Here is a 21,212-nt window from a genome sequence, read left to right as displayed (position 1 = left end):
CTAATTCATCAAGTAAGCATTTGATTGCTCTACAGTTTATACCCGTCGTCGTCGTCAAACTGTAATTTGTAGTAATCTGTAGACTCTACACGGTTTCAATATTTTAATTAATACAAATTAACTTCAATGAAAATGTCAAATTTTTACTTTAAAAAGTAAATACAGATAAACAGTTATAAATTTGTCTAAATGGCATCCACACAAAGTCTCAGATTGAGAAACATTAAACGCATTATTAGCTCCATTTTAGGTGGTCGTTTATAAATGACGTCATCAAGATATCAAGAACAGCGTGAAATAAACGAGAACGAGAGTCAGATGGATATCTATTATCTACAGATTGCGTATTCACAGATAGATATGCGACCATAAACAACTCTTATCTGAACTAAATCGATCTAAAATTAATACTTACAGTCCCAAGTGAAAACCTACATAAATTTCCCTCTAACGGCAGGCTAACGTAATCGGGTTTATCTGGCGATATCGCAAATCGACCAAACAAAACAATAACGGTGTTGGCGAATTGACCAGCGCTCGCTCGCAGCGCGAAATGCGCTAACTGACATTTTCTGTTCAGTGGATGTTATTTATATTATAATAATTATTATAACTGTTATTCTGGAATTTGTGTAAATTGAATATGAGATTTTGCTGAAAATACTTTTATTCTGAAAGAAGCTTTGGTATGAAAACGTAAATATGGAGATAGAGGTACCTAACCTACGATTACGATACGATAAGAGAAGAGAACCTACGATTTTTACCTTTGAATGGCATGTTTTTAAGCTATTGCATAGCTTCTATCGCGGGCCTTGAGCGCGGGGACCGAATCCAGAAATTGCGTAACGAAAAACCTCACGTTCCCCACTCCGACGGACACGGAGGTGTGGCTTGAAGGCATGCTATGCAATAGCTTTACCGCGGCAGTACCCGAGTGCCACACGTCTTTTTTTTTAATTTATTTTTGTTATAATTTAAGCTGTTACATGTTTTGGGTAATGCTGTATTTTTATTTTTTTTTATTTCGATAAAAGTGTTCTACGTATTCTCTTACGCGTAGCTGATAATAATAATGTAATATGTGCCGATAGAAAAAACCCTGAAAATGAAATTAACTTAAAACTACCTTTCCTTTTAATTTCTAAATATATATACCAAAATTCGAGGTTAATAGATAGTTTATCTGAGTAAACATTAAAAAGACAGCAAACAAAAATGCGTGCTACAACAGTTTCCTTGCGGCCGGCGACTTATCTCGGCCTTATATAAAACGGCCAGGTGGACTCATGACACTACAATGATACCTTTCACCTAGATACAGCTACCTGCGGGACGATTACATATAAATCCCACTGTACGCAGTTACCGGCATGTTAATGATCTTAATTGTTAGCGATTTTACGCGTTGGAATAAATGTTGGCAATGTATAAGCAATTACCGTTGTGTTTTAGATTGCGAATATTATATCTGGTAGCTGAACGGTTGGTAATTTCAATAATTGTTCGGCTTGCACCGATTTCAAAAGCATTGTCGTATATAATGTTTATTGTAATTGCGTCATTTGATACGATACTTATTTTGTTGGTTATATTATCATATTATGTTTTTAGTAATGAATGATAGTTTTGTAATTAAATTTGTTGTTTGGGTTATAATTGTTTTGTTTTCTTGAGATTACATTTTATGTCGATGTAATTTGATGTCTGTGAGAACTTAAGATTAAATTTGCAAAGAAAATAATATTTTTTGTAGGTAGATAATAGTTATTACGCGTACGTAACTAAGCTCATTATTATTCGTGGATCCTAGCAGAGCAAAACCTCAAGAAATTTCGAAATTGCATAAAACTATATCTGTGAGGTACATGTGATACACATGAGGTACGTATAAAAGAAAGTCGATAGCTATCCTTGGCGCTACGGATGCGAAGTCGCGACAACAAGCTAGTAAATTATAACACACGAGCCTGGGAAACGTGTTTATGTATTAAATTAAAACTTGGCGCTCCCGTCTCACCCGCGGAACGTGTATATAAATTATCTAGCACGGCTATCTCCTTCACACCGTGACACATTGAATCCAGCCCATTAGCCGGGAACATCTTACAAGAAAACTATAAGGTTAACTATGCCCAAAAGTAGCAAAGATACGCCATACAATTTGTATGGAGCCTTCGGGCGCAGCCACGATCTTGATAACGACAGCGCTGCAGCGAGCTGAGATGCTATCAGCTCTGCACGGTGTACCCGGTGCGTAGCGCTCCAGCGATTGATGGACCAATAGAACAATGAGCTGAATAGCTTAGGTATAAAGTAATTATCGACGCCTACAGTTTTTGCGTAGCGTGAAATAGTCTTGCCTTAAATGTATCAAATGTACTGAATTCTTGGCAAATTGTCGTTCTCTTGATATGGTGTTTATGTCGTAGAGACAAATAATCTCTTAATAATAGAATAGTATTTTATCGCTAATAGAAACAAATGTACAGTTTTTACAATTCTTTAAATGTGTAAAATGTTTTTTACACATTTAAATTAAATAAATTCATTATACTGTCTCTATAAAAATTGTCTCCCACATGTCTCCCACTTATATTTCAACTTATATTTAGAAATAATACTGAGTAGGTATCATTTATTTTTAAATTATGAGTAGGTTTAGATATTTATTAAAATCGTAACTCTCATTTGGAATTTGTCCATTATTTTAATAATAAATTTACAAATCAATATAATATTCCAGTCAAAATATAAAAAAAACTAAAACATTAAAATACGTTTATAATATACTAATAACTATTTATCACCATATTTTCTAAGAGTTCTCACATATAAAAGCAATACGTACATGAAGCGATTGTCCGAGCCTCATATATTTTACACCACGATGTTATCAATGACGATAATATTTCAAGCGTCCATTGGATTCTGATTGAGAATACTGTTTTCCGATATTCCGGTAGTAATTGTGGTTATTAAGTGCTATTTATTGAAACTAGCTTTTGTAATGCTTGGTTTAAAGACTGGTTAATTTTATTATAGTTATAAAGCATTTAGAATAAACTTTTTAAGACATTCCACTTTTAAACTGTAATAGAATATTTTTTTTAATATTCACTACAAAAGAAGGTCATAGTCACATTGAAGACGATTAAAAAATAATTATAAAAAAAATGTGGCATTCAACCTCTTCGTTCCAAAATTCGAAATTTAAAAGTTTGTTAAAATTTTTCATTAGATTTCAATTTGAGTCAATGAACTGAACATTATTTTTTAACGAATGTGTGTTTTAATTTTATCCAATGGTTTTAATTATAATGTTAAGAGTATGAATTGAGCTTTTAATAATGTGTCAGTGTAAAACAGTAAGGAACTGAATCTCTATGAAGCATAACTTGGTGTCTTCACAGTTTACAAAAATCAAAACTATACAAGATGCTACGAGGTAAGAGAATTTCGAAAGTTCTAAATTTTATTTTATGTACCTACATATTATTATTTATATATTTTATAAATCATACATTTATTTCAATAAATTGAAAAATTTTCGATAGGTACCTACATACGTTCCTGTTGCAAAAAATTTTCAATCCACCTTTCTCTCGCGAGTAAGTGTATAAAATATTTTGTTTTGTTGTTTAAATGATATCTCGGAATATTTAATACTTCTTATAACCTCTGTAATGTTTCCTCTTTTCGTCAACTGGTTTGTCTTAAAGTCTTTTCTAGATTTTGCAACGATAAATGCAAGCTGGTTCCATTTAGTTGTGTTATAAAATAAAATAATAAAAAGGTTATAATTGGATGGCTGGGGTCGTGTGTAGTTTTGTCATCTTCATGTAGTGTAATAAAAATAAATAACGGCACTGTCGTTTTTAAAATTGAGGAGTAAAAGATGCTACGAAAGAGTTTATTATTTTGCACAATATCTATCCATACTGGCTTATAAGTATGTGCTGTAGAGTCAATTTATAGTATTTGTTCATATGTAGTTATTAAAAAATTCAGGTGCCAGTTTATTTGGAAAGTTCGGATGAAAGCTAGGTATATATAAACATATCAACATTAAATAAAAGTTTTCATCTAAGCAGATATCAGCATATGTATTTCCGATTGCCTGCACAAACACCGAAACCATAACGTCCATTTAAAACGATACGTGACGTTAATAAGCATCATTACAGAAAAACACACGACATCGAATTATATTGATAATGGTTAACGGCGGTCTGGTTTCGTGTGCAAGTTGTAATTTTAGTTATAAATCAACCTTTCCCCGAAGTTGCGGAGGCGAGTCGCCCCGACCGGTTCACTCGGCCAGCCTCATTTAAACTGTAGCACATTCCAACGGTGCCCTTATACTTATAGTGCACGTTTCATTTATTATTTTATATTAAAAATTTACTAGAGAACAAATAGGAAGGATTTCAATTTTGAATACTTAAGGTTTTGGTAAGAATTTAAGCAGTTAGCAATGAAACCAGTCAGATTCAATTAGTTATTGTAGTCGATAATCGCATACGAATATTCATTCCATCTATTTAATTTTGTATTCTTACATAAATATTTTTGAGGTGCTGTGTTGATTTTTTGTATAAGTTATACAATGAGATAATAATAAAATTAAGCTAAAACTTGCTAGTGCTACTTAGAAGCAAACTATGTACATATTACATTTCAATGCAAAATGTTAAAGTACGAATGTCAATAATAACTCTATAGTTTTTTTAGGAAAAAAAATTGTAGCATTTAAAGTTTAAACCTTCAATTTCCTATTTTGAAAATATTTTTTTTCGTTTCAAAGAAAACTATCTCATTATATGAAAGTTACAAAAGCAGGTATGGACTATAAATACGTGAGCGTAAGTGCAGGCTCTCTTTTATCTCAACCGATACACATTGCCCCGTCATATTTATATCAATAAATATACACTGTGAAACAAAATAACCTTTGGGTTTAATGGCGGTTACGTACTGTGCGTTGAAAAAGATTTTTAAACGATTTTAAGTACGTTTTCACTTTACATTTTTGTGAACTAAATTACAATAATTTAATTTAATCAATACTTTGCATGAATAAAATTAGGGTAAAGGTTTTTAAAGTAGATAGTTAAATTTCGTGATGGTGAGAGAAAATTCGCTCCATGATTTGTGTATGGGACCCTGTTCACAGCAACCTTTGAATATAAGTACTTATCTAAATATAAATAATATTTAAAATTAATAAACCTTTTGTATTTAAATAATACATTGTTAAATAATGGATCTAGCGCCAGTCACGCCAAAGAGAAACAACATAAGAAACTAGAGTAGGATATCCTCCAACATTACCGGTCTTAAATCTACAAGTAGAATAAGTTTAACAGTCGACTATTAATAATTAAGTGCAAATGAGATGGTAAAGTAAAGGATTTGTATCTAAATTGAAGCATCTGATGTATGCTCCATTTCACTACAACCACCAAGTTACTTCTAACTCTAACCGATGTTATTTCTCTTTATTATAAACTCTTAAAAATCTTATCCATGCTCATATTATATTCACTTATAATACCACAAGAGCTTCAAAATTATCGGGTATTTTCCGATAGGTTCGTAGCAAACAAATGAAGGAGTCAAGTTTTCAGTCAAGGTTAAAAAATCACGAGCGCGAAGCGCGAGTGATTTTTCCTGAAAAACTTGACGACTTTATTTGTTTGCAGAGAACCTTGAGCGAAATGCCAGATAATTTTGAAGCTCGTGTGGTATTCGGGGGATTATTTTTCCGTCCCAAATGTCGGCCAATAATTTCACAATTGAATTCAACCTGTCAGTTTGACGTCAACGACCAGAGAAAATTTTCAAAAAATTATCAGTATAATACCATATAGGTTGTACCACGTGACGTCGAATGGTACAATTCTATTGTTCGATATTTGGGTCGGAAAAATAATCAATACTATTAATTACTATGAAGTTTATGACATAAACATGTACGTGTCTTTTTTGTAATAGATCCTTCCTCAGTTTCACGATTTATATGCAAAACGGTCAGATAGATAATCTGGATTAACGTATAAGATACATTTTTCACTTGTTCATCATAGGCAAGCTAGAGTGTAATAATATTCATAGAAGTACTAGACTGTAGTCTATAACTGGAGATCACAAATAGATATTATTAATCAAATCATAGCTAAAATATCGCCAGTACTTATTAAACAGACAATCCGACGACAGTTTTATCTATTCGGAGAAGTAAATTGTGCTCGAAGATATTATGGTCAATTTAATTTATTCTCGGCTAAAATAATATTTCTCCAGGCCTTCGTCGCGATTGTGGGCTCCGAGGGCAGGAGTAATCAAAATTAAAGATTGCGTTTTGAAATAACATTGGTGTTGGATATCTGATTGTTTAGGCCGCATTGTTTAGGCATAATTTGAGTGATTACAAACATTTGGTTTTCGATAATTTATTTTTATTTTGATGATGATAGCGATGTTATAATTTAATATGTTGATGCTCATCTGAATTCTGATAGTGAAATGATACCTTCCATTATTTGTATTTTTATAACAAAAAATAATATTGAATTTAATTTCATATTAATATATCCTTCTGAATTTTCCTCTGTGCTACTATTGTACACAATTAAAGTAAACAATTAATTTATTTTCAACTGATTTGCGAATTTTCCGGTTAGTTATTTCTTTGTTTAATAAATAATTAACAGCACTTAAAATTAGCGAGACAGTCAAAAAGCTGTCATTAACTACTATAGCTAATTTATGTGCCAAAGCTCCACGGGGGCTATAATTTCTAGCTGTTGATGGCTACACGCCCCCGCGAATAGGCGATGATAAGGGACGATGAAATATAGATAAATGCATCTTTCATGCCTTTAATAAAAAATATATATTATGTAGGGAAAAATTGTGAGGTAATGGTGCTTTGTTGAGAGTAAGTTACGCAGGCGTACGTAGTACTATCACAGTATTACAATATAGGAAATAATATTGTAATACTGTGGTACTATTATATATTCTGTGGTATAGGTACTAAGCAGATACAGCGTGCGTTGAATGATTTACGTACCTACGTAATATTTTTAGGAGACGGAAACATTTTTCTATCTTGTTACATTAGTCTAGTTAAAAAAATAAAAATCCATCTAGTTTAATATTTTTAGCACTGATTTCGAAAATAACTATTGGATTAAATTTGTCCTTACCGTGTACACGAAAAATTTATTCTATTGCTAACTTTTTAATGATACTCTGGGAGTGTCTATTATATAGGTATGTACCTACCTAATGAACAAGGGCTACAAAGGGATTTTAAATTTTAAATGAACTGGTAAATCGCAGCGTATCCGCTTGTAAAACGCAAAGAACAATCCACAAATCCAATTTCCACACGATTATGATGATTATCTAAATAAATCGTATTCAAAGGACAGCGGGTTATCTCGTAATAATGGTAATGCAGTGGACGATGGCGGTATGCAAGTGGACCGCTTTCCTATTGGTTTTGTTGTGGGGTCACGTGAAAGTATGCACTTTATATAAATCTAAAATAGATATCGCATTTCTTTATGGCTTAATCGGAAGCTGATAAGGTTTCTATTCATTATATGGTGAGCCGTGAGCTTCGACTCGGTTTTCGTTTTGCAATTTGCAATTAATTGTTGCGAGTTTTGTTTGCGTTTATATGGCTTAGCTATATATAGTTATCGTTGAACTTTTACCGTGTGCTTAATAATAAAATGTATATTAAGGGTTAAAGCAATTAATAAGTTCACTAATTTATCAATATACATACTACATGAATAAACCAAAATATGATAATCGTAGAATTGCTTTTTTAACGTCATACTATTTTTAAAAGTAATGTAACTACCTTCTTACAATTTTATTAAGAGACTAAATCTGGTGGTGAAATTGAAACTAAATCCGGTGGTGAAGTTATAGTAAGCATTAACGATTGAGTAAGAGCATTTCCTAGAATTTATATAATATATATGCACAGGAAACAATAGCAGCAATCAAACGTATCATAAAACTTAATTTACGACACTCTGGCACTCTTAAATAGAGAAAAAAATGTGTACGGAAATAACTTTCTCTATAGTTACATTATCTATGGTAATGTTTCAAAGTCCGAGCGCAAATTTTATGAGTTTGGACGTGGTTATTGTAGAAAATCTGCTTCTGGAATCGATCTCAAAAGGGTTAACCAGACGAGTATCGGTCTACAATGCACCTCGCATATTATACATTGTGAAAATGTGTATGTTTTACGTCTTTTATGTCGCAATGGTGCGATTTAATGATATGATTTTTATGACTGGAAATAGACAGCTACAGCTACAAAGAGTATTTACCGCACTGAAACATCTGTAGAATTTCCTTTGACAGCGCGGGTCTAAAATATGTAACGGTTTATGTTTATAATATACTATTAGAAATTAGAAATAAATCAAACTTGAATCAATTTTAACAATATTCGATAATACAAAGGATATAATATAATGCTACAAATTCAATCGTATAACCGGTTTTAACAATAATTCGTAAATCGATCAATTGTATCGGTAAATAAAATATAATTGAACAGTACCCAGGCATTTCTACGCCCTCCCAATAGAGGTCTTATCAAAATATCAGGCCGTCTGTACTAGGTTACCGTCACTGTCGCCGGTCAGCGATAGCGAAGCGATACCGACCTTAGAATTAGTGTTGTGCTATCGATAATTACAATCGGTATACGATGAACGATTGCTGCGTTGCGTAGAAACATAGAGCTGTGATAGGGAAGTAATTGAGTATGAGTTTACTGTTCAGCGGCCAATTTAGTGATGTAATGTTATTGTATCGCCAGCCGGATGCAGTACAATTCTATCGGTGTGTTTGCTCGATGTTAATTGGCTTAAATATGTCTGTTATCGATTACACAATCGATTGTATCGATATTATCAGCAAGTGGATTTATCATTTATCGATTTTGATAAGTTGCTGCTTGTTTCGGTATGGCATTTAAAATATGTTGCTTTATTGGAAATTTGTTTGAGCTTTTCATATTTTGTTTTAAATCTCCTTTTATGAAGCTCCTTGAACGAGTTTTTAAGGGTTTTTGGGTGATATACCTATTAACAATCTTATAATGAACTGTTAATACATATTATGTATATACATGATCACATTATATATCATGATCATGATTTAAATTAGAGAAAGTGAGTATTTGAATTCATAAAATTGCATAAAACAAATATAATTAATAGATATTTATTTCTTTCATAATAATGATGGCTTCTATTCACTGTATAATTATAATGTTTGTATTTGTATTTGTTAATCAAAAGAGCATAATATATTATATTCTTTAGAATTACTGATACGTAACGACGAGAATTTAGAAAGTTCTAAGGATTTTATTTATTTGCAGTATAATTTATCATTTGCGTGATCTTCGACCTCTTGTAATTGAGTTTTAAAAAGATCACGACTTCGAATAGCCAAAAGTCGACAGTATTAGAGTAGATAAGTGCTACTATACGAAATATAACGGGCTTTATATAAAACTAACTGTGCCCTGTGGTTTCACCTGCGCGGTGGACAGAACCACGGGGAAAACTTGGAAGTTATTTTTGAATGAAAAAGTAATAAATGATTCTGGATCTTAAACTAGGTACATATTTTCATCTCAAATTCCATGCAAATTGTGATGTGCTTTAGCCGTGAACGTTTTTTTCTTTTGATTATTAAAAAATAGTCATCTACACATTTTATTTTTGATAAAATGGGTTGTTCCTAATTTCTATTAACAGAAAGGCTACTTTTCATTGGATGACGAACTTGGTCATTTCCTTCTTCTACTATAAGACTTTTTTACCACTTCTTAATATCTTCACAGATCATTTTAACCGACTTTTGGTAATCTATAATTAGTAGGAAATTAGGTATATATACACATAAGAAAAATGTAGGCTATTGTACCATAATCGATTCAATTTAACAATGAAATTTAGTATTATTTGTTATATGAATGTTAGTGGTTTCGTGTTTTAGTACTCATATTGTGGCATTAAAAGCGCATATTATCTAAGCTCAAACTAAATAAGCGACGCTAAAATGCTGCTGTTCATAAAAATTTGTGTTTAACTTAGAAAAAAAAATAAAAACAGTTTTCACATACCTATATAATATACACTAGCGGTCCGCCCCGGCTTCGCCCGTGGTACATAATATTTACGTTTTCTCTACATAAGAACCATCCTCGTACTTCAAGGAATATAATAAAAAAAGAATTATCGAAATCGGTTCAGCCGTTCTCGAGTTATGCGCTTACCAACACATTTTGCGATTCATTTTTATATATAAGAAGATTATCTAACTTTCATGAAAAAATATTATTTTTTCATAAATTGTCAACAAAAAAATTAAGAAGATTCTAAAGTACTTAATCGTCTGCTATATTATAATCTTAATCAATTATATATAAATTGCAGCCATTTCCATTTAATTTATTCAAAAACAAATTAATTCAATGTTTTATAAGTTTATAAAAGCTCAACTCTATAATTTTTATAAAATTATGAACAACAACAATGCCATGTAGGTATTTAAAATGAGGTTTTAATAAATGTGTAGGCGGGTAATTTTTGAATGCACACATATTTAAATGGTAGCATTTTAGTGCACTAGCAGAGCAAGTACGGGTTGCGCACGCGCCGCTGCCGCCATCTTGTTTAATCTAATGCCGTTGATCGCGGAAAAGCGCGCCAACCTTCAACGACCTTCGCTCTCCGACCGATCTAATCGACCCGAAACGACACACCCATACATGCAATTGTAAACCTTATTAACCCCATAGAAAATGCACCGTTTAGGTCTATTATTGTTCAAATGAACACACAACTTAGGCCCGTTCAGCTTCTAACGGTAATTGTTACAAACTAAATTAAAGCTACAGGTACATAAATCGATCACTTCATACGATTTATTCAGTGATACTTTGTCACATTTAAGTGTACGAATAAATTTGTTTTAATCTGATTATTGCATTGTTTTATGACAGTAATAATGATCGGGGCAGTTACGACTTACGAGTTCGTTAAGGGTTTACGGAATGTTAATATAAATTGTTTAGTAGAATGTTTTGCGTAACGCCGTGTTAGTAGTAGCTCGTTCGCGCCATATTTGATTAGTGATTGCTAATTTAGAGAGATTTGAATTTGGAACAGGGAAGTGTGACCTTTCGCGACTCGCAGCTGGTTGGTTGGTACTTGGTGGATATTATGTTACGTCATGATAAATTGATTCAAATCACAGTACCGCCTTATACATGGCAACTAATTGTATTGTTTCAGGTGACACATCGAAGGCTGTATTGTAATTATAATTTAATTGTAACGTTTTATCATGCGTATATTTCAAAGAGCTTCTATTACACTAAGCCGAAACTGTTTATAATTCTAATTTTGGAATAACTTTTCTAATGTGAAATATCTTTTATAATTCCTATGACTATTATTTAAATTATTTTGTTCTGACTATAAACTATTTATTATAGATAGCTATTGCTCGCATAATAAAACTGTAAAATATGAACAAAAAATATTCAGCAAAGCTACACAATGAAATTACGAGCACATAAAAATAACAGCGCGCAGTAGCCGTGCAATTTTTCCCAAAGCACCATTTATCTGTGAATAGATTAAAACGAACGACCACGCAATACGTATTATTAACTGCATCAACCTCCAACCTGTTATCGAGATGTAATAAATTGCATCCAGCAAGCTATACGTATCATCGAGCTTTGCGCATTTTTCATCTAGCAGGGCTTCCCGCAAAATGATTTGCTCCTAGATAACACCAATCTTCAAGGCTTAGTTATAATGGAAGTGGCCATTTTGTTAAAGTTGTCGATGGGAGATATTAATAGTGAACAGGGAACGTAGACGAAATTTGTGATTTTATAAAAACTATAGACTCACAGACTCAATGATGAGCGGAGTAGGTTTCAGCAATCGATTTTGCCCTATTAGCAATGACAGTTGTTAAAGCGTTGTATAGAAGTGAATATAAAAAGGTTATATATTTTGTTTTCTAATGATAAACATTAAACAATATGGATAAATGGAAATAATTACAACTTAAGTTATTGCACACACGTTATAATTACAGAGAACTATAATTTGGTTAGGTGCAATAAACAATTGATATTGTTAAAGAGCAATTCTAACAGAAACCTGTTTTATAAAGATATCGCACCATTAATATGCTAATTAAATAAACAATTGTGGTAAATAATGGATCTTATTAGAATTTCTACCATCTCCTTCAATCTTTATGAATATAAATCATATGCTAGTTAGAATGTAACTCCTTCTTTAATAATATTTTCAATGGTTGTTAACACCATGATTTTAAATTACGTAGATATTATTAGTGTTAAATATGTATTCCGCTTGTAAAGTAGTAAATTTATTGTATAATTGTTACTTAATTACGATGCATTGATAATTGATAGATATATTGCTAATTATAACTTGTTCGTGTCGACTGAATTATGTGTTTCTACTATCAGTGTCTTGATGTAAATTTTATCTCTAGACAAGATTTTCATGGAAACTAGCGAATTTGATCAATTCATTCATTAAAGAACTTGTCTGAAAAGGCCACCTAAAAACGAAGTAGGCTTTTAGAGTATGTAGTTTTTCAGATTTATCTAAACTATTTGCAAATGATAAATGTAGGTACGATTATTTTTCTCATATTATTTTTATTGCAATATATTATTTATATTATAACAGTTAGTATATTCCCTTCGTGCAATGCCGATACAAGCCACTTCCATTCTATTTTAAATTCTTCAGAAAAACCGGCTTTGATATCAATTTGCGTAATGCCACAATGTTCTCATCTTCGGCCATAACCTAAAGGTCTACACATTAAACAATGATTCATATACCATAAGGGGCATCTGCATGTTATAATTAAACAGAATAAATTAACGTTTGATTAGCACCGCTCAGGCTGTGTTCGTAGATACAATTGTCGCATCCCGCACCATTGTGTTCGAAACATAGCCTTAATTGCACTCTGAATAAATTTAAACCGTAGTTAGAACAAGAATGCTATCGTGGCCCTTGTGATACAAGGATCTGTTATCTAAATACACCACGCTTGATTTTAATATAACCTCCTTGCATATTATGCTAACTTGCTACCGGGATAACAGAGAGGAATGGATTATTAAATAGTGCTACGAGGATATTGAAAGCTCCGTTATTCTAATATAGTATTATATAATTATCTGTGGTTTAGGAAAATTATGATCCACGAATCACGATGTAATTGAAAACAGTGTTGTGACTGAATTGGAAAGTGTAAACTATACCTAATAGACAAGAATCGACAGGAAACTGTATTTTTTGCTCTTGCTCTATTCAAAATAATCTAATTGATAAGAGCTGTAAGAATTGAATAATTTCAAACGGTGAGAAAAATCTAGATGAGGTTTCATGCAGAGAAAAACACTATACCTACGCACAGATAATATAATACATACTATACCTATCTAGTGTCATCAACTACTAAATAATCGCTCTAAGTACATTTCATGTTTCATTAAAATATACATTGCCATCGCGTTTTACTTTGAAATTACCTACATTCGATCTCTTTATTAGCAGTAAGTAGGTATGGACATGACAGTCCACAGATAACATAATAATATCTATGTATGGATAAACACGTGCCATTTTTATGCACATCGCGTAATTTAATTAATTAGCTATTCGTATCATAGTATCATTTAAAAGCAGTATTATGTGTACCGGCTCTTCGCATGGATGATTAATTGTATGCTTCTTAGAAAACCTCGTTGCATAATTTATTTTGCACAAATAAATTTATGATAGGTATTATAAATTGTGAAAATTGTTAATATTATCACGTACATATTATTTTGTTTAACTGTTTATGCGTTACTACATGGGGTTATTTAGATTTATTTACTGATATAGGTAATATTAAAATGAAATCCTAAGAAGAAATAATTTAAGTATGTACTTACATCCGAAAATCAATATGAATTTCTCTCGTCTCGTTATACACACTGTATTATACTCGTATAGGTACTTAAATCTCAGTTATTAGGACAAAAACTTTGAATCACATAGAATATAGATGATAGGTGTACTTATTATTAAAAATCTCAAAATTATTATGATTTAATTGAAGTTAGCTGCAGCAGTACAATTAAGAAAAGAAACATACATTACTATTAGTAGTTGATCATGCAGTTCAAACTAAAATAACATAAATATTTTTCTTATTTAATATTATGTAATGTTTAGATCAAGTACCTACTAATAAAATTTTCGCATAGGATTCGAATTGGGAAAATAGTGCTAAGCATGTTATAAAATCATACTCGATAGATTGACAATAATCAATCTAGTGTATCTACTTATTAAGTACAAATTACAATACAAACATTGCGGTCACGACTTCCAAAGTTACTCAGATTACTACAACATATCTGTAAAGCCAGCGTTTACGAATACATAGACTATCATAATAGTAATAAAGTTTAAAATAGATTGTATATGAAGAATAGATAGTACTTTTTGTTTCTATTGGTGTAAATAATACAAAAGGTCCTATTGGTCGGCATAATAACAATCCAAATGCAATTTTATTTCATTTGTGTAAGGATACTTTTTGTAGATCTGTAACTATTTATTTTGATCCTTTTCTTTGACGCGCGAATGACAATGTCGTTACGTCAAGGTGACATGAGTTGTTAATAGGTATGTATTAGCGCTAAAAATCCGTGACCTTAGGTTGTATAGAGTTCACTAATGTGCATAAGTCACGTTTTTATTTCAATGTGTGGGTGGAAAATGCGAAAATGGATGGATGTGGAATTTTTTAAGCGTGTGTTAATTTTTCATTTGAATATATCACTACATAGTATAAAACAAAGTCGCTTTCCCTGTCCCTATGTCCCTATGTCCCTTTGTACGCTTAAATCTTTGAAACTACGCAACGGATTTTGATGCGGTTTTTTTTAATAGATAGAGTGATTCAAGAGGAAGGTTTATATGTATAATAAGATCCATTAAGTAGTGGAGAAGTACTGTTATTTTTGAGGTTTCTAATGTGATGTCGTAAAAAATTACATTTATTCCGCTTACATTGCAAACGCAGGCTGAACCCTACGAGTTTTATCAAAATAATGTACTAAGTATTATACACATTGAAAAGGTCTACAGAAAAGTCCGCGATGGTATATGTCTATATCTTATGGATAACCCACAATAACTTTTTTTTTGTCATTTACTTTTTACGACAAATAATGGTAATTTTCGAAGCGATTTTAACCAATACAGCATTAATCCTTAACCAATTAAATACCATGGAAACATTGTTCATTTAATATAGATCTATATGGCCCTTTACACCGTATGATTTAAGTGAATATTTTCGAAGATATTACAGATTTAAAAATTGCAGGACGTAGCGTTTGCGGCCGACCGGCTATGTATTTTATACCCGTGCGATGCCGGAGGCCGGAGCGGGCCGCTATATTTTTATACCTATACAACGTTCACAATTTTTCTGTAGTGTATTTAGTATCAGCATTGCACCCGTGCGAAGCCGGGGCGGGTCGCTAGTTTTATAATAAATACATAATTTATGCTGGACTGATTAGTGGCAAGGGTTTGGTATCGTTTTTGTTTTGTTCATATACCTATAAACTAGTTAAGTACTAACTGCTCTGTAGTTTGTGTCGTTTATCTAATGGTTTTAATATTGAAGTATATTAATACCTATTATAGATAGGTCTGATTTGCGCTTTCTGAAATATATCTTAAGTTTAACATAGTTCAAAATAATAACATCTGTTAGTTAAAATAATGATCTACATACTTATTTGAATAAACATAGATAACATAGATGATAAATGATTCTTGATTGGTACTGTCAAAATACAAAGAAAAAATGGAATAGGTAGGTAATAAGATAAAATTGAATTGAAATGTAATAAAGCAACATCCCGCAGGATATTTAGGTAACGTGTAAATTTAATCTTGTTTTATGGCCTCTTTTTAATTTTGCCCTCCTTATGTAGACTAACTGTATCGATAATATCGTATTACAACAAAAATACATTATAAAACCACTGGTAGCAATACAAGTTTCACGTGGCTCCAATTTAAACAGCTTGTTTACCGCTCGACTCGACTACCGACCAGTATAAAACAATAACAAGCGAAATGAATGTCCTATAAGATAATACATTTTCTTGCACAACCCTAAAGGAACAAAACTGATAAGTTGCGGGGGCAAAACAGGTAGCACGCACACATCCGCGAATGACTTGTGACCGAGTGTGTACAATAGATATCACCTGCAAATATTACGCACACACGACGAACGTGTAATAAATCTAACACGAACGAAATGGTCCACGCACACGCGCGCACTTCACCCGAGTCACCTCTACATGCTTCGGGTCGGTTAGTAGTGACACCACACTGTTGCATTTTCACCTGTTGAGTGCTAGGTGTGAGTGTGGATGTGAGTCAGAGGCAGCGTTCAGTCGACTTGACTGTTTGGCGCGCTTTGGTCGCTTGCATATATTTCATAAACATTGAACGCTTCGTACATCACACCACGTGCTTCGCGCCTCCGTACATGCATAGTGATAAGTGGGTAGACTCGCTATATTGTGACAATACAAACCCGAGTGTTAGACTGTGTTTGATAGTGTTTTTGGTGAACGTTCAAGCTGTTTTTATCGGACAAACTGAGGAACGTTTCAGCGGCGGAGGAGTGTATTTGGAAATACCTGAAAGGTAATGTTTTGTTTATTTTCCGCGTAGAATTCGGTCCGAGTTTTTCGTGAGGACGAGGCACGAGTGTATTGCGTTGTTCGATTTGTGTTTATTGTTGATTAAAAAACCGTGTGCGCGTGAGAGGTCATAAAAATTAATTAAATATGAATAGTAAAATACGAGTTAAAGGTATTTTATGTATAGTGTGTCATTGAGATATCTAAAAAAATAAAATAACATACTTACAAATGTATTTTTAGGTACACAATAGGAAAGAACATACTTAATCAATTATTATGACGTATATTTACACGTTTTATACCTACCTAATTATTATTTATGCGCAATTTAATTTGAATAACTTGTTAAAAAGTTATCTTGAATCTCCCAAAAAATATTTACCTAAGTACATACACTGTCCCTAGTTCAAAATAATTTTTAATCTTTTTTTTATCATTTAGGTATAAGTAAGTTTTCAAATCATGGTGTTTTTAGTTGCCTATAATAAAAGAAAAACTCCATTACCTGTGACATGGCAAGAAAAACTAAGAAGCCATGGTATAAATTAATGATAAAAAACCGATAAAGTATTTTTTCTATCTGTTATTACACCATCAAATAGGGATAATTGTTGTAATTGGGTGCTATTATCGAAATATCTGACACTCAGTTGAACCGTGACGCCTCTATAACGTGTGAAGATGGGCCATTAGGGGTCATTAATGTCCCTACGCGTGTAAACTGTAAAATCTATTGATATTCCATACGTAATTCCATAAATGTCACGGTTAAATTATCCGATTCTAAGAAAAGGTTAAGTTTTAGATAATAGACGTAGTTCTGAAAGTGTAGGAAAATAACTGAAAAGCTTGAATATTGTAGGTAACTAGATGGAAAATCGATCTTTTTGTGGTGGGTTTTCGTGATCGAAATATATTTTCTTATATAATTCCAACCGAGAATCCCATATAATCGAATGCCCATTGGATTCGAAAGGTTTTAGACAATATGGAAGAAAGGACTTTGACAGCTAGGAAATCAGTTGAAGGAGTAGATAGGTAGTAGGTACCAATTTTTTTTATTGAATTCGGAGGAAATTTGTAAAGTTTTAAGCAATTCCAACACGAATGTTATTTGGACACAAATTGTTTTGAAAAATAGACTTCCAAATCTTCTTACTTTTTTTTTATTTATAAAAACGGCGCAAGCCCTTACAATCCCACACAGTTTGTTGTTCTACATGCTCGTTTATATTTGAAGATCACATAGTTGAGACCAAAACAAGTGCGTTACCTACGCAATATGCCTAATATGTTTGCCATTCGAGAGGATATCGGTAGCGGCCAAAAATTCTCACTATTTACAAATATGGCTTGATCGCCATAACTTGGATGGAATTCTATGACGTCACTAGGTATGTATATAATTATATAATACTAGCGGTCCGCCCCGGCTTCGCCCGTGGTACATATTTCGCATTAAAAGGTAGCCTATGTTCTGTCTCAGGGTTTAAAGATTATCTGTGCCAAATTTTATCAAAATCGGTCCAGTAGTTTATGCGTGAAAACCATACATACATACATACAATATACATACAAACCTTTCCTCTTTATAATATTAGTATAGAAGTATAGATAATGTCAACCAGAACAACCTTTAATAAATTGCTAATTAGCTGTGAATATAAATAATGTGTAACAACTTTCATCCGCGTTTATGCTCAGTGCTAACAATTAGTAATGTCAATAATATGGTATGTAGGTATGACCTGTGTTATAATAATATAATAATATCTATGTAGTTTGATACGATTACCCCAGTTACAAATAATTATGTGTAGTATAATAAGAGAACTTCCTTGTTTGTTTTATATTAGCCGTGGTCAGTTATCCTTTGTTATTTATTATGATTTCGATTATTTCTGAGATTAGATTATATTTTACGATATAACAATATGAATAATAGATTTTTTTTTGTTTGTAGTAGGTACTACATTAATATCTAGTAGATACATTTGCATGTAACTTATTTTATAAGGAAACGGATTTTACTCGATTAACACTTGTGTGCACATTTGATTTATTAATTGATTTGGATAAAATATATTGTAATAAGGGTTTGCAGTTAGTAACTTTTATGATATTTTGTTTGTATTAACATTTCAATCGGAATAGATGTAACTCAACAGATGCAAAAGTGACATAGGACATCGATGATCTAATATAATAAACAATTTGCACAAACTGTTTGCAGGCTGCAGCCATTCATTGTTACATCATTGACAAAATTGACTGACGCATACATTGATCATAGATTATATTATAATGCATTAGTTTTATTATCATCAGGCATTCATCAGGTTTTACTTTCATTCACAGATTGAGCAGTATCTATTTTTATATTTTTGTCTAGTCGTTTTAATATTTTCTGTACATTTCATAACGTTTTTTGTACATGTTAATATTATTATGTGCGCTCACACGGACAGGGCATGAAATGATGGAATACAATCTTATATTTTCAACCTTCTAAACATAACCCTGACCACAAGCCGTTGGATGTTTTGTTCCTACACTTTGATTTATGGGGTGCTTATAAATTCGGCGTATGATCACACATAGGAGGATATTCGACCATAAAAATTGATCACGTTTTGCCCCGGAAGTTGCCGCCTGTCATGGTTTGACATGTGCGTCACCTATGTCATACATATTTTGGCTTATATGTCTGGACATGAATACATATATAGATAATTAAAATGAAACAATAATAGAAATAAATTTATGGTAAAAACAAAGATATTGCTTAGATATTGATTCCCGTTTATGACGTCGCAAACTCGCAAGTTATTCAATTTTTTGTAAATAATAAATAGCTTCAATTGCGTTTCTATTGCTTACTTATTAAGATTGATACATAGATATAAATATTACAGAGATTATTTTAATTACTTATATTCATCGTAAATTAACCATTATAGTTCAGACGAGTAATTAATTACACGCTTCAAATACGGCTAAAATTAGGTTTTTAGTTAAGTAACTATATTTATACAAAACTTACTTAGATTTAAGATTGCAAATAATAATTAAAATTATATTTTTTGCACGATATATTTGATTAACCCAACATAAGGAATGTTACCTACATCTCGGTTTGCCCGTGGCTACGTTCATAGTTTTCCATAGGTGTATCTCAGATCAATTGAAGAATATAAAGATACATTATACTTTAAGAAATAACGTAAAATTCATTCATTAGATTCACTCGTAAACAAATATAAATGCCGTTTATAATAATTATCTACGTTGATTAATAATTCCAAGAGTATTCTGGAATATCCCAATACATTAAATTCTCTTCGATCTCCAAGACAATTGAATGTATTTTGTGCCTTGCATACTGTTAAAATTGTATGCGTGTAATAATGTAACATTTTATACGGGTAATTCTATATCGGATGCATTGAGTGTGAACCGGCCGATGGGCCGATGTCGCGGGTTCAAACCGCGAGGTGTTATATTTCACCACACTTTGAAACTCTGTATATTATAACTAGCTTTCCTACCGCGGCTTTGCTCACGTGGAGTTTATGGTAAACCACTTTTTTTTCTTTTCTTTACAGAAGCTCGTGCTTATGTTGGTGTCTGTTTTTTTTTTAAATTCATAAGAATCAGATGATCCTGAAAAATGCATTAGGTACATAATAATTTATGGACATCCCTTTCCTTTTTTTACTGTGGCACTATTTTCTCTTTAATTTATAAAATTTACAATACTACCTACCTACGGCTACTTGCAAATTAAAACTATTTCTTCATAATCAATACCTATACATTTTATTTTATAATATATCAATGCTTGGATTAATAAAATTAAACTTATCACTCGATGACCTAAAACATCCGCTGTATATTTAGTACCTATGCAGTTGATCATGATACATTGCAAATTTAAACCGTCCACGCACGTGAGCGTACTACACGTGGTGCAATGTAGCATACAACAGGTGGTATGATCATATATCGTTCTACTTGCAGTTTCTACTGCCGATAAATTAACAGTAAACACAGCCCGAGAGACGTTACACCATGTTTACGAGGCAGAGGCTTTCGCGTATGTAAAGCAAAGACATTCCACGGTAAGCCCGACCTCGGCTGAGTGCTTGGTAGGCTGCGCACGCGCCGGCCGAGCATCCGCATAGCCTTACAAGACTGCACCACCATATACAATGTCGTATGTATAAATAGAACGTGGCATAAGGTTCAGAGTTCGGCCCGTGGTAAGTACTTATTGTGCGATAAATTTCAGGGATGTAAAGTTGGGAACGTAAACGTTTGGTGTCTTTTTAGGATGGCCAAATGTGCAGTTGAA

At 32.4% G+C, this 21,212-nt stretch overlaps 2 protein-coding genes across 4 annotated transcripts in view; one reads left to right on the top strand and one right to left on the bottom strand.

The window, feature by feature from the left end:
• The window catches only part of LOC149483558 (uncharacterized), a 50,528-nt gene extending 34,036 nt beyond the window's left edge, over positions 1-16,492 (bottom strand). Inside the window, exon 1 of the mRNA XM_089702659.1 lies at positions 16,429-16,492. The gene's annotated coding sequence lies outside the window, so the exon portion shown is untranslated. The remainder of the gene's footprint in view (positions 1-16,428) is intronic.
• Positions 1-21,212, top strand: part of LOC149483556 (uncharacterized) — a 184,693-nt gene that overhangs the window by 28,011 nt on the left and 135,470 nt on the right. Inside the window, exon 1 of one of the 3 annotated variants that reach the window (XM_089702652.1) lies at positions 16,566-16,859. The exons of the other annotated variants lie outside the window; for them this stretch is intronic. The gene's annotated coding sequence lies outside the window, so the exon portion shown is untranslated. Of the gene's footprint in view, positions 1-16,565; positions 16,860-21,212 lie in introns of those variants that run through there. 3 annotated transcript variants of the gene reach the window in all.

Source organism: Colias philodice, chromosome 13, assembly GCF_061535455.1.
Source record: "Colias philodice isolate Cphi_HAF_F1 chromosome 13, ilColPhil1 Martin Lab GWU primary, whole genome shotgun sequence".
Classification (NCBI taxonomy): Eukaryota; Metazoa; Arthropoda; class Insecta; order Lepidoptera; family Pieridae; genus Colias; species Colias philodice.
The sequence above is the reverse complement of the archived record's forward strand: the minus strand, read 5'-3'. Positions and strand labels throughout refer to the sequence as shown.